General features: G+C 37.3%; 1 long non-coding RNA gene across 6 annotated transcripts in view; it reads left to right on the top strand.

Moving 5' to 3' along the window:
- Positions 1-15214, top strand: part of LOC133246262 (uncharacterized) — a 508266-nt gene that overhangs the window by 227328 nt on the left and 265724 nt on the right. The window lies entirely within an intron of this gene.

Raw genomic sequence — 15214 nt, forward strand, 5'->3', positions numbered from 1 at the left:
CACTAGCCCCAAGCATCCAGTATCATGCATTGAACCTGGACTGGCATCTCGTTTCATACATGATATTTTACATGTTTCAATGCCATTCTCCCAAATCTTCCCACCCTTTCCCTCTCCCACAGAGTCCATGGATGTAGTCACCATGCACAGTGATTTTGAAGCCCAAGAAAATAAAGTCTGTCACTGTTTCCATTGTTTCACCATCTATTTGCCATGAAATAATGGGACTGGATGCCATGATCTTAGTTTTTTTGAATGTTGAATTTTAAGCCAACATTCTCACTCCTCTCTTTCACCTTCATCAAGAGTCTCTTTAGTTCCTCTTTGCTTTCTGCTTAAGCGTGGTGTCATCTGTATATCTGAGGTTATTGATATTTCTCCCTGCAATCTTGATTCCAGTTTGTGCTTCATCCAGCCCGGCATTTCTAAGATGATGTACTGTGTATATAAGTTAAATAAGCAAGGTGACAATATACAACCTTGACATACCCCTTTCCCAATTTTGAATTGTCCATTGTTCCATGTCTGATTCTAACTGTTGCTTCTTGATCTGCATACAGGTTTCTCAGGAGGAATGTTAGATGGTCTAGTATTCCCATCTCTTTTCGAATTTTCTACAATTTGTTGTGATCCACAAAGTCAAAGGCTTTAACATAGTCAGTGAAGGAGAAATAGATGTTTTTGGGGAATTCTCTTGCTTTTTCTATGATCCAATGAATGTCGGCAATTTGATCTCTGGTTTCTCTTCCTTTTCTAAATTCAGCTTGTACATCTGGAAGTTCTTGGTTTATGTGCTATTGAACCTAGCTTAGAGGATTTTGAGCCTGACTTTGCTAGCATGTGAATTGAGTGCAATTGTGCAATAGTTTGAACAATCTTTGGCATTGCCCTTCTTTGGGATTGGAATGAAAACTGACCTTTTCCATTCCTGTGGCCATTGCTGAGTTTTCCAAATTTGCTGGCATATTTAGTGCAGCAAAATTTTATTTTTGCACTAAAAATAGTGCACTAAAATTTTATTTTTGGGCTCCAAAATCAGTGCAGATGATGATTACAGCCATGAAATTAAAAGATGCTTACTCCTTGGAAGGAAAGTTATGACCAACCTAGACAGCATATTAAAAAGCAGAGATATTATTTGCCAACAAAGGTCCATCCAGCCAAGGCTATGGTTTTTCCAGTGGTCATGTATGGATGTGAGAGTTGGACTATAAGAAAGCTGAGCACTGAAGAATTGATGCTTTTGAACTGTGGTGTTGGAGAAGACTCTTGAGAGTCCCTTGGACTGCAAGGAGATCCAACCAGTCCATCCTAAAGGAGATCAGTCCTGGGTGTTCATTGGAAGGACTGATGTTGAAGCTGAAATTCCAATACTTTGGCCACCTGAGCTGACTCATTTGAAAAGACCCTGATTCTGGGAAAGATTGAGGGCAGGAGGAGAAAGGGATGACAGAGGATGAGATGGCTGGATGGCATCACGGACTCAATGGACATAAGTTTGGGTGAACTCCAGGAGTTGGTGATGGACAGGGAGGCCTGGTGTGCTGCGGTTCATGGGGTTACAAAGAGTCGGACACGAGTGAGCCACTGAACTGAACTTAGTGCAGCACTTTAACAGCATCATCTTTTAGGAGTTGAAATAGCTCAGTTGGAATTCCATCACCCCCACTAGCTCTGTTAGTAATGATGCTTCCTAGGGCCCACTTGACTTCACATTCCAGGATGACTGGCTCTAGGTAGAGGATTTTTAGTGCTTATCTGGGTCATTAAAATTTTTTGGGGGGGGATATATTTTTTCTGTGTATTCTTGCCACCTTTTCTTAATATCTTCTGCTTCTGTGAGGTCCATAGCTATAAATTTTTATATACACAGCTTTCTATATATATATTAAGCTAAGTATGAGCTCATGCTGGTGTCTCCAACTCTAATTCTCTACATAATGACCATTCTAACCTTCAAACCTTGCTTATATGTAATCTCCCACTCCCAAGCATGAGAAAGCAGAATCCTTCTCCTTGCCATCTGTATACTTAATTGTTTAATTCCAATGTACATGTATACTTCCCTGTTGGCTTAGTGGTAAAGAACCTGCCTACTAATGCAGGAACACAGGTTTGATACCTGATCAGGAACATCCCTTGGAGAAGGAAATGGCAACCCCCTCTGATATTCTTGCCAGGGAAATCCCATGGATGAAATACTTCTGGCTGGCAGGCTAAAGTCCCTGGAGTTGCAAAAGAATCAGACAAAACTGAGTGACTAAAACAATAAACAATAAAAAATGTACATATATGGTTATTTCAGTTAATTGTTAACCCATGCTCTAATGAGAAACAACATTGCCCAGTGCTCGTGAATATTTACTTTACTTTCAGTATTGCAGAATTCACTCATTTCCAAAACTACTTAAGTCCCTGTTATTCCATTCTCTTCAGTGAGATTTCATACATTTGTAACACAGAGTCTTTTGTAATAGTCTGCATTCCATATTGACATTTGCCAACCTCTTAAGTGATTTTTTAATAACGTACATACATTAAGGTTTCCTTTTTTTTCTGTAATGTTCTATGAGTTTTTTAATGTATTGACCATTATCGGAGAAGGCAATGGCACCCCACTCCAGTACTCTTGCCTGGAAACTCCCGTGGACGGAGGAGCCTGGTAGGCTGCAGTCTACGGGGTTGCGAAGAGTCGGACAGGACTGAGCGACTTCACTTTCACTTTTTCACTTTCCTGCTTTGGAGAAGGAAATGGCAACCCACTGCAGTGTTCTTGCCTGGAGAATCCCAGGGACGGGGGAGCCTGGTGGGCTGCCGTCTATGCGGTCTCACAGAGTCGGACACGACTGAAGCAACTTAGCTTATTGACCATTATAGAATCATAAAGATACTGCTCTAAAGCATACTGCTTCACTGGCCTAAAAAATACTTCAACCTTTCAAGCATGATATTTTCTGTATCAATTATCTCTGTTTTTTGAAAAAAAAATCAGGATCTATAATTTATCTTCAAATGAGCATGTGCATGTATTACACATATACACATATGTGTGTCTATGTATACACAGTTAACATATTGATTGAACCTTTTTATAATGTTGGAATTACTTTTACTTCACTCTGTGAACAGAAAGTGATATTCACACTTAGGAAGTTAACAAAGTGACAAGAATATTGGTACCATCATCACATGATGAAATATATTTGTGAGCTTAACTACTGAAGGATAGTGTATTACCTAACCTGTGTCACAAATCTGGTGAAAAAGTTTCTGATTAGAAAAGGGTAATGATTCTGTTCATTCTGTTCATTCCATGGGGTTGATACTGAGTCATAGAAAACAAAGATCAAACACATATGTTTTGTTTCATGTCCCCCAAAAGCTTCATTCTCATGCCATTACTGTTTAGTAGATATTTAGTAACAATTATCTGATTGTCTTCAGGTGTTATAAATGAGACCCTACTGCTAAAGATAGATAATGCAAGAACATGATCAATTTGAAACATGTAGAAAGAACTGAAGTGCAAATGGAAATAATTCAGGGCCTGCCAGTATGTAACTAAAATGATGCTCAATAATTTTGCCCAGCCAGTTGGCTAGAACTGGTCTCTGAACTTTCTACCCTGCTTCCCAGAAGACAAATAGGCTGAACTTATTTTAAAGAGCTAAGGATAACCTTACTAATGTATTTAATATCATTTTTCATTATCTTTAAGAAGAAACTCATGAAGCATGCTAAAGTTTCCTTGGGGAAAGTTCACAGGAGATTTGTGAATGTACTCTGGGCTACAATTATTGGGTACCAATAAGAATACTTTGGTCATCTGATGTGAGGAACTAACTCACTGGAAAAGACCCTAATCTGGAAAAGATTGAAGGCAGGAGAAGAAGGGAATGACAGAGGATGAACTTGTTGGATGGTATCACCGATTCGATGGATATGAGTTTGAGCAGGCTCCGGGAGTTCGTGATGGACAGACAGGGAAGCCTGGTGTGCTGCAGTCCATGGGGTTGCAAAGAGTCAGACACAACTGAGCAACTGAACTGAACTGAACTGACTAAGAAGCAAGTTTTTCATTGAACATTGAAAAAGTATGCATTTAAATCTGGTTCTGCCACCTAGCTATGTTATTTTGGGCAAGTCATTTGATGCTCCTGTTTTATCAGCAAAACTGAAATAATAATACCGACATCATATAGCTATTTATCTGTTTATTCAGCATCAATACATGTTTGTTGAATGCCTCTTGTGTGTCACAGGTGTTTTGATAGGTCTTGGAAATGCAGAAAGGGTTAAGAATATCTTGATAGATCAAGAAAATCTATCTTCATGAAGCTTTTATCCTAGTTAACAAAATCAAAATAGACATTGTACAAATAATTGGTTTTGTAAAAAATGTAACATAGATGTATAGCGTATTATGAGTTTTATGTCATGAGGAACACATAATTTAACATAAAAATATGTAATTTCTTGTACATGTTTGGTGCTTAAAAGATATGAATACCATCTACCATTACCATTCAGGTGTTTATTTATTGAATTTACAGTTATTGGCATCTTTCATTTGGCAATTGGACTTCTTCTCAGTGGTAAAAAATCCACCTGCAATGAAGGAGATGCAGGAGACCCAAGTTTAATCCCTGAGTTGGAAGGATCCCCTGGAGGAGGAAATGGCAACCCCCTCCAGTATTGTTGCCTGGAGAATTCCATGGACTGAGGACCCTGGTGGGCTACAGTCCGAAAGGTTGCAAAGAGTTGAACACAGCTGATCATGAGCACACACATACATTTGGCAGTGTAATATGAATAGGCAACGTGTGTATTTGTTACAATTGATACCCCAAACCCATAGCTTACCTTACAGTTTACTCCTGCTGTTGCAATATGGTGCGAGCTTAAATAAATGTATAATGACATGTATCCATCATTATAGTATCATATAGCTTATTTTCACTACTTTAAGAATCCTCCGTGTTTCATTTATTCATCCTACCCTCCTACTCAACTCCTGGCAGTCTTTTTACTGTCTCCATATTTTTGCATTTCCAGATTGTCATTTTGTTGAAATAATACATTATATAGACTTTTCAGATTATACTTAGTAATGTACACTTACAATTCCACCATGAGTTTTCATGGCAGGATAGTTCATTTATTTTTAGTGCTGAATGATATTTCATTTTCTAGATGTAGCACAATTTATGTTATAGTTTCCCCACAGATACTCTTGGGTTTTCTGTGCAACAGTTATATCTCCAGTGAAAAATGACAATTTTTGTTTATTTCTAATTTTTATTACTTAATTTTATTTTTATTACTTTATTGCATTGATTAAAACTTAAAAGATCACATATTATCAAATTTTGTAATCATGATGATACCAAAAGTGTCAAAAAGTTTAGTATAATTGGTCTAATATTATCTTAGGTTAATAGTTTTAGAGGGAGAAATGTATTTTTAGTGTGTTTTTTAGTCTTTTTATTGTTTAATTTAATTATTCCTGAATCTGTTTCAGAATTTATATTTTTCCAATTTTTAAAATTTTATGTTTTTAATTCTTAAAAAATTATTGTATTACTTCTAATTTCTATGTATCCACTTTCCTTTCTAATATTCTTTATTTAATGCCTTCTTTTCTTGAACATATCTTTTAGAGATTTGTTACTCTTTAAAATTTTCTCCAAGAGCCCTTCTTTGATTTTGTTGATATTCTCTTTTCTTTGCTCTTCTATCATTAATAATATCTTTTATATTTGGTCATTTTCCTTCTATTGTATTTATGTATGCAATATCTTTTAGATTTTTAAAATTAGTTCTGTTTCCGAAATATATATCCCTGTGCTATTGCAGATCTGATTATCTTATTCACCGTTGTCCCTAGGTGGAGTTCCAGCTCCTTATCCAGGTCACAAACCCAAATCTCTTCCCATCTCTAGTCTGATCCTTTGCGCTTCCAGATCATCTTAGTTCTCCACATGCCTCATACCCTTCCTTCTACCTGTAATTCTGGTCACTTTTCCTTTCCTGACAAACCCTTCAGAATCGATCTCAGATATTCTCATTAAACCCTAGTTTGCACTAAGAGTTCTCCTTGTCCTGTGTACCATTGCACCTGGAGAATCTTTCTATTAAACCATTTAGTGCTAGAATTGAGTTGATCTCTTCATTACTGTATCTTCCCAAGTATGCTCCAATTACTGCAGGATAAGAGTCTTGTCTTATTCATTTTAAAACAGATGTTCTATTTTGAAATAATGTCAGACTTATAGAAAAGTTGCTAAAAGAGTGCAGAGAATCCCTGTAAAATCCCCATCTGATTTTACTTTCTCTAGCGCTATCATTTATGGCATATCTGTCAAATCTAAGAAACCAACATTGACACATTTTATTAACTAAATTGCAAACTTTACTTGGATTTCACCAGTTTTTCCATTAATTTACTTCTGTTTCAGAATTCTGTCCAGGATGCTATATTGCATTCAGTTATCATACCTCCTTAGCCTTTGGGGATCTATGACAATTTATCAGTCTTTGCTTGTTTTTCTTATTCAGTTTTATAACCCAGCAACTAAGTGATTTAAACTGATATCTTAGATATAGACAATGAATTATTCAGGCTTTTATAGTTCTGCTCTCTCATTTTGCTGTTTGCTCAGTTTTGATGTTTGTACCTGCTGCTAAAAATTTGCTGCTTTATGCAATACACAAATCTCTGACTCTAGTGCCAGCTAGCTTTACCTTTGGGCTTTATGCTAGTTACTTCATAGGCATTTCCTACTTTGGGGCCACAGGAACTTCCTGGCTGGCTAATATGAAAAATTTCCAAACATATGGTTAAAATTTACAAAACTGATAAGCTCCAATATTTCATATCCACTGACTGCTCAAAATAACATCAAGGGATAAGGTGAGATCTCACAATTCTTTAGAGCTCTAGCATTGTAAATTCAATAGTTCCTTCATGTCCACAAGACCAGAGGATATCAGACACGCCTCAGTATTTGGTACAACTGGCTCCTTGCTAGCTACATAAGGGGATGGTGTGCTAAAGAGCATCCATTACATAAGACAATCCTCTTTGGAGGAAATCCCCCTGGTGTATGGACTCTGACCTTGATTGGATCCAGCAGCAGTGAGAATGTACCCCCAGGGCTCTGTATATTGCACTGGGACCAATAACTCACTACTTGGAACAACATAGTGGGTAAGATGAAGAATTCTGGAAATATCTGCATGCAATTTTGTACCTTTAGGCTTAGATTATTCACTCACTAAAAGCTTTCCTTGAGCCCCATGAATGATAACTTAGACCTAACAGATATGCTTTTAAACAAAGAATTTTTGTTTGGACACTTAACTTTTACTCCCTTGAAGTCTTCAATGATGCATAAGCTTGCTCTAAAAACAAGGAGTGAAAAAATTACTTGGTCTAACTGGATACAGAAAGTAATTTTATAAATTTACTAACTATCCCAATAGACTTTTCACATTATCCCCTTTATAACCCTTTGACAAAAATATAATTTAGACAAATCACAGCTTTGTAAATACCTGCAACTGAGAAATACAATAACGAAGATTATAGGGTTTTTCATGAACATCATCCCCAAAGAGTTACAGCCAAATCATTTAGAACCTGTGGGGGAAAATAAAACTCAAGGTTGCATTTATATGTAATTTTATTTGTCCTGAGGCCAGCCTGACTACCAGAGAAGCAAAGGCTGATGTAGGGCACAAAGTTTTTGCTCAAGATAGATGTTGGACTTTTGTATAATACCTATCAACATAGTAACTGGTACATGTATAATTCCCTAAAAATTATATAATTATGTAGGATAAAAATTTAAAGCCAAATCTGGAAACCTTAGCCATCAACATAAGACTGATGGCTCTGTTTGAAAGGCAATTGTTTAATTCTTTGGTTCATCTTGCTAAACGTGTATGGCAGTTGCTATCTGCTATCACCTGTTCACAGAACTCGCAAAATTTTGGTGATTAGTCTATAGACTTGCACAAAGTAAGTAAGTGATCAAAAGATACTTCTTGATTGAATACATGATGATGAGTTTAATTAATACAATAAAGTTTATGGAGCATTCCAAAGCCTTCTTCGACTCCAAGAATTATTTTAAACTTGAGACTGACTTGGAGGGGGAAAAGTGGTTATGCTTCATAAAACTAGAGTGGACTTTTATGGGCCAAATGAGTTTCCAGTTTTTGTGTAGGAGAAAGGGGAATATTCTCTTAGGTAAACCAACAGTACCGAGCAAGATAATTCCCAAAGAGAATATACCAACCCAGTCTTTCATGAATTCTCACAGGACCCCCTATTAAATGCATCTTCACTGAATTCCTATCTTTATATCTTTTCTTTACCTTAGAGAATGCTGCCTCAGTAACTCCTTTTTAAGCATAACTCAGATCATTTCTGTCATAAGGGTGGTGTCATCTGCATATCTGAGGTTATTGCTATATCTCCTGGCAGTCCTGATTCTGGCTTGTGCTTCTTCCAGCCCAGCATTTCTCATGATGTACTCTTAATAGAAGTTAAATAAGCAGGGTGACAATATACAGCCTTGACATACTCCTTTTCCTATTTGGAGCCAGTCTGTTGTTCCACGTCTAGTTTTAACTGTTGCTTCCTGAGCTGCATACAGGTTTCTCAAGAGGCAGGTCAGGTGGTCTGGTATTCCCATCTCTTTCAGAATTTTCCACAGTTTATTGTGATCCACACAATCAAAGGCTTTGGCATAGTCAATAAGGCAGAAATAGACATTTTTCTGGAACTCTCTTGCTTTTTTGATGATCCACCGGATGTTGGCAATTAGGGTTATTTCTTGCTGGGAGAAATATCAATAATCTCAGATATGCAGATGACACCGCCCTTATGGCAGAAGTGAAGAACTAGAGCCTCTTGATGAAAGTGAAAGAGGAGAGTGAAAAAGTTGGCTTTAATCTCAACATTCAGAAAACTAAGATCATGGCATCTGGTCCCATCAGTTTATGGCAAATAGATGGGGAAACAGTGGAAACAGAGGCTGACTTTATTTTTTGGGGCTCCAAAATCACTGCAGATGGTGACTACAGCCATGGAATTAAGACATGCTTACTCCTTGGAAGGAAAGTTATGACCAACCTAGACAGCATATTAACAAACAGAGACATTACTTTGCCAACAACGGTCCATCTAGTCAAGGCTATGGTTTTTCCAGTGGTCATGTGTGGATGTGAGAGTTGGACTGTGAAGAAAGCTGAGGGCTGAAGAATTGATGCTTTTGAGCTGTGGTGTTGGAGAAGACTCTTGAGAGTCCCTTGGACTGCAAGGAGATCCAACCAGTCCATTCTGAAGGAGATCAGCCCTGGGATTTCTTTGGAAGGAATGATGCTAAAGCTGAAACTCCAATTCTTGGGCCACCTCATGTGAAGAGTTGACTCATTGGAAAAGACTCTGATTCTGGGAGGGATTGGAGGCAGGAGGAGAAGGGGACAACAGAGGATGAGATGGCTGGATGGCATCACCGACTCGATGGACATGAGTCTGAGTGAACTCCAGGAGTTGGTGATGGACAGGGAGGCCTGGAGTGCTGCGATTCATGGGGTCGCAAAGAGTCAGACACGACTGAACGACTGAACTGAACTGAACACATTGTTGACTGACACATTGAGAGGTTTTTGCAGAAATTAATGCCTGTAGCCAGCAACTTGTTATGTAAGTGACTATTGAAACACACCAGTCTATAACATTGAGGTAACAAAAGACGTATTAATATGTCTGTGGTAAATAAATTGTTAATAAAGTTGTTCTGAATAAGATACCAGACTTTGTATGGGCACATTCTTTCCTTTCTCTTAGGTAAATACAAGGAGAAGGCAATGGCACCCCATTCCAGTACTCTTGCCTGGAAAATCCCATGGACAGAGGGGCCTAGTGGGCTGCAGTCTATGGGGTTGCTAGGAGTCGGACACGAATGAGCGACTTCACTTTCACTTTTCACTTTTATGCATTGGAGAAGGAAATGGCAACCCACTCCAATGTTCTTGCCTGGATAATCCCAGCGACAGGGAAGCCTGGTGGGCTGCCGTCTATGGGGTCGCACAGAGTCGGACATGACTGAAGCCACTTAGCAGCAGCAGCAGCAGCAGGTAAAGACAAGGACTGGGATAACCAGGTCAAGTGATATGTGTGTATTTAAATATTTTAGGAACTACTCATTGTTTTCAAAAGTGCATGTGACATTTTATATTCTGATCAATGGCACTTGAGAGTTCTAGTTACTTCACAGTCTCATCATCACTTCGTATGATAACATTTTTTTAATTTCAGAAATTCTTGGACAACTGGCACTCTAGGATGCATCTGGATCCCAGGGTAACAGCGGGAATCCCAGGCCTATAGCTTCCTCCCCATCCACCTGGTGTGCATTTCTTGGCCCAGGGCCAGGAGTGAAGGGATCTTAGAACCTGGGCAACTTTTTCCCTCAGGTTCCTGAGCCAGGGCTAACCACCAGGGAGGGGAAGGGTTCCTCCCCAATATGCTTCTTGACATATGATGGACCATCTCAGACACTGGAATTTGCTTTGAAATTACACTGCCAGCTGACTTCAGCTGGCGAGCATATTTAGAAATGTTGCCAAAAGAAAGACATCCTTCCTGCATCATTTTCTGTCAGTGGACACTGTTTGTGCATGGAGAAATTTTACTTTTTTATTTCCACCGCCACAATAATGAAGAAATATCAGAGAATTAAAGTAATAAAAATGCAGTAATATTAAAAAAAAGTTGATGTTTGACAGAAACCAACATAAGGCTGTAAAGCAATTATCCTTCAATTAAAAAATAAATTGAAAGCTAAAAGAAAAAAAATAAAGCACTGTCTTTTTTTTTTTTTTTCTCTTTCTTCCGAGTTTCTTTTTTTTTTTTTCAATTTTAATTAAAAAAAAATTATACATGTGTTCCCCATCCTGAACCCTCCTCCCTCCTCCCTCCCCATACCATCCCTCTGGGTCGTCCCAGTGCACCAGCCCCAAGCATCCAGCATCGAAAGCACTGTCTTAAATGTTTTAAAAAAAGAAATTCTAATCAGTATGTTGTGGCATCTCATTGTCTTAAGGACTAATGATACTGAATATATATTTATGTGCTTAAGTCATGTATTTTCTGTGGTGTACTGTCCATTCAGACCTTATATCTTGTATGGTAGACTATTCAAATATTTTGTCTATTTTTCTTACCTTTTAAGAGTCATTTATACATTCAGGGTACAGATTTGTTTTATTAGATATATAATTTGCAAATATTTTCTCCCAGTTGGCAGCTTATCTTTTAAACACTTTAATGATACCTTTCAAATAGTAGAAGTACAAAATTTTGATGACATTCACAAAGATTTTTCTCTTATGTTCTTCTCCAGAAATTTTGTAGGTTTTTAATTTATTTATTGGTGGTAAAAATATGGCTAGCATGAGATTTACTCTCTCAACAAATTTTTTGTTCAACTACTGTGTTGGTAACTGTAAGCACAGTGTAGTACAGTAGATCTCCCAAACTCTTCCTTCTCACATGACTGAAACTCTATACTATTTAACAGTATTCTGTTTCCCCTTCCTGCAGACACTATTAAGTGTTACCAAATGCCAGTTTCTTTGCCTGATGCACAGTGAGGCCAACAAACCAAAACACTGGAGTTTGGAACAGAAAAAGTTTTGTTGCAGGGCCATGGAAGGAAAATGAGTGGCTCATGCTCAAAAAACATGGGACTCCCCTACTCCCCCAAAGAGTTTCAGCAAAGCATTTTTTTTTCAAGGCAACTTGAGGGAGGGCCATCCCAGGGTATGTGATCACCTTGTGCACAATTCTGATTGGTTGATGTTGAGGTAACAAGGTAGTGTCACAGGTGCTAACATTATCAATCCTTAAGTGCCAGAAGATCTGGGGTACATGCTCATGATCATCAAGTAGTTCATTTATTCCTTTGGGTAGTGGATTTTAGCATCTGAAAAACTCAGGAAATCTGCATGAAATACTATTATCCAGTACATCAAAGAGGAGCTACAGCAGAGGATATAGGGGAAGGGAGACTGTTCCAGGAAGGTCCCCTTGGGTCCTGCTGGGTTACACAACCACCATTCTGCTTTCTGCTTCTCTGAGTTGGATGAATTTAGATATGTTTGGTAGTTTTCAATGCACAAGTTCTTTACCTTTTTGGTTAACAATCTGAGCATTTCATTTTTTTCCCCCCATGTTGTTGGAAACAGGAATGTTTCCTTTTTTTCTTCTATTTTCAAAATTGAAGCATAATTAATTTACAATGTTATGTTAGTTTCCAGTTACAGTAGATTATTTTCCATGAAAGGTTATTACAAAACACTGATTATAGTTCCCTGTGCTATATAGTAGGTCCTGTTGTTTACATATTTTATATATAGTAGTATGTATATGTTAATCCCAACCTCCTAGGTTTTCCTCCCCCTCACCTTTCCCTTTTGGTTTGTTCTCTAAGTTTATTTTCTAAGTCTGTGGGTATGTTTCTGTTTTGTAAGTTAGTTCATTTGTGTGTTTGTTTAGGGTCCACATATAAATGATATCATATGATATTTGTTTTTCTCTGTTAAGGTTGATAAACCTAATCAACCTACCACATGCATAGAAATACAAATAGCAATTTAGACAAAATGAGGTGACAAAGGAATATATTTCAGAGGAAAGAATGAGCTAAAAACCCAGAAGAAGAACTAAGTCACTTAGAGATAGGCAATTTACCCAGAAATGTTTTTTTTAATTTCCATCTTGAGCTGTTCACTGTTAGTGTATAGAAATTCAACTCACTTTTGTATATTGTTTTTGTACCCTGCAACTTTATTGAATTTGTTTATTAGTTTACAACTCTTTTTGAATTGGGAGAAGGCAATGGCACCCCACTCCAGTACTCTTGCCTGGAAAATCCCATGGACGGAGGAGCCTGGTAGGCTGCAGTCTATGGGGTCTCGAAGAGTTGGACATGACTGAGCGACTTCACTTTCACTTTTCACTTTGATGCATTGGAGAAGGAAATGGCAACCCACTCCAGTGTTCTTGCCTGGAGAATCCCAGGGACAGGGGAGCCTGGTGGGCTGCCGTCTATGGGGTCGCACAGAGTCGGACATGACTGAAGCGACTTAGCAGCAGCAGCAGCAGCTTTTTAAATTATGTAAAATGAAAGAGACCAAATAAAATCATCAAAAGGGGAAATCTCTTGCTTGTTTGGAAACTAGGAAAACATAAATTGGATACTTTTTATAGGAACATTGAACAATGTAATGGGGGTGTCTTTAGCAGCAGTTTTATCCAAAGAGTTTCTTCACAGAGCCCTTTATTATGTCAGCCCTCAATAAAAGCCGAGGACATAAGGCTAAATCACAGTGCTATGAAGACATTTCTGTGACTGACTGATTTCCAATTATGAACTGAAGGGAAACGTGACAGTGTGACTCGTGTCTAGGACTGATAGGCTGATTTCTGAAGTGCACACCGTAGAAATGGGGGCGGGGGAAGAACTTAATATTAAATTGTGAAATTATGGTCAAATATTAAAAATGAGTATCTTTTCCATTTTCTATAGCATAAAATATATTACTTCTATATTAGACTAAAATAAGAAATGTTTTATTGATTTTTATGAAGTTTTGAGGATCTTTGTGTAAAAGTCCATCTCAGTTAAAAGAAGCTCTTAATCTTAAAAACCTTAATTATAACCACAAAGTAGCAAAAATCTTTAAACAATTTTTGTAAATTGTTGCAACTTAAATTGTGAGACTCTCAATTTCCACTTTAAATCATTTTAAAAGGAGACCTAATTAGGAATCTTTATATAAAGCACTTTAGACAAAACTTCTTAAACGAAGTCTAAACAGAAAAGCAAACACGAAGGTAAATTATCGCTGCAATAGGAAACAAAATGAAATGTGTGTAAAAGCGTTAATAAGAATACAACAGGCTTCCACAACTACACTCAGGAGAGAGATGGGGGCTTGTATATGGTCTTTTCTTTTTAAATAAATGAAGAGGGGAATGGAAAGTAGGATAATCAAGATGGCTGGAACACAGCTCCTTAAAAATAGGTTTTCAATTTGCACAACTGAAGGAATAGTATTATTTTCTGTAAAGGCTCATGAGGAAACACAAGAAGTAAAGCAGCAGGCAAAACAAAATAGAAAATGTGAATGAAACAGGATGGCTTACATTTGGGATACTGAAATCAACCAGCTTGACTTAATAAATTATTTTGGGGAAGCCAAACAAAACTTGAAAACAACAGTGTTATTTTTGAAAGCAATCCATTTTATAACAAAAAAAGCTAAGATCAGTGAATTCTACCTCAATTTTTATTACTGACTAACTCTGAGTAAGTAAAAGAAGAGGGAAGAGATGCTGATGCTTTGGGGGATGGAAATGAAAAATGATAATGATTAGTTGTGATACTTTGTCCCACTTTTCAATGACTCGTGAGCATGATCATTGTGATCACATGCTCCTATGTGGCCTGCAAAATCTAAATTATTTACTACCTGGCCCTTTATGGGAAAAGTTTTCTCATGTCTAGACTGAAAACATTTGAATTATCTTCCACTTAGTTGTTACATCTGCAAGAGAAATGGAATAAAAACCATTCGTGGAAATGATTGTACGTACTTGACGATATTGGAATCTAATATACATTTATCATGACAATAAGCAACTTAGTAGTAGGAAAATGACTTTAAAAGGATTTGTTGCTGAAAGAGTATTAATTCCTCTTTTTTGATCATTTGATTATCAAAACTCAAAGAAGAGAAATGGTGTTTTATTGTCCTTTCCCAGTGATCTCAAAATGATTTTCAATCATTAACTAAGCCTCCTGGCAAATATTATCCCTGTTTTACAAATATAAAATTCAGAGCAATGAGAACTTAAATTACTTCATTAGAACCAGGTGGTAAAATGATAGAGGAACTGGGAACAAAATTATTCTCACAAGTTAGTATTATTTTATCTCTTGATTATTCTCCAGCTTCAGCATACAGTTTAAATGCTTTTAGAAATGTTTCCAACTCTTTTTTTTTTCTTTTTTGCCTCTTGGTTTAAAACTAGGACACATACTTACATGAGAAGTTGTGACTATTTTGGCCATTATAATCAAACAAGCCTACAAAATAAAACTTGATCAACACTTCATTCATTTTCTTAGTCATC

The sequence above is a fragment of the Bos javanicus genome, chromosome 4 (assembly GCF_032452875.1).
Source record: "Bos javanicus breed banteng chromosome 4, ARS-OSU_banteng_1.0, whole genome shotgun sequence".
In the NCBI taxonomy this organism is placed as follows: Eukaryota; Metazoa; Chordata; class Mammalia; order Artiodactyla; family Bovidae; genus Bos; species Bos javanicus.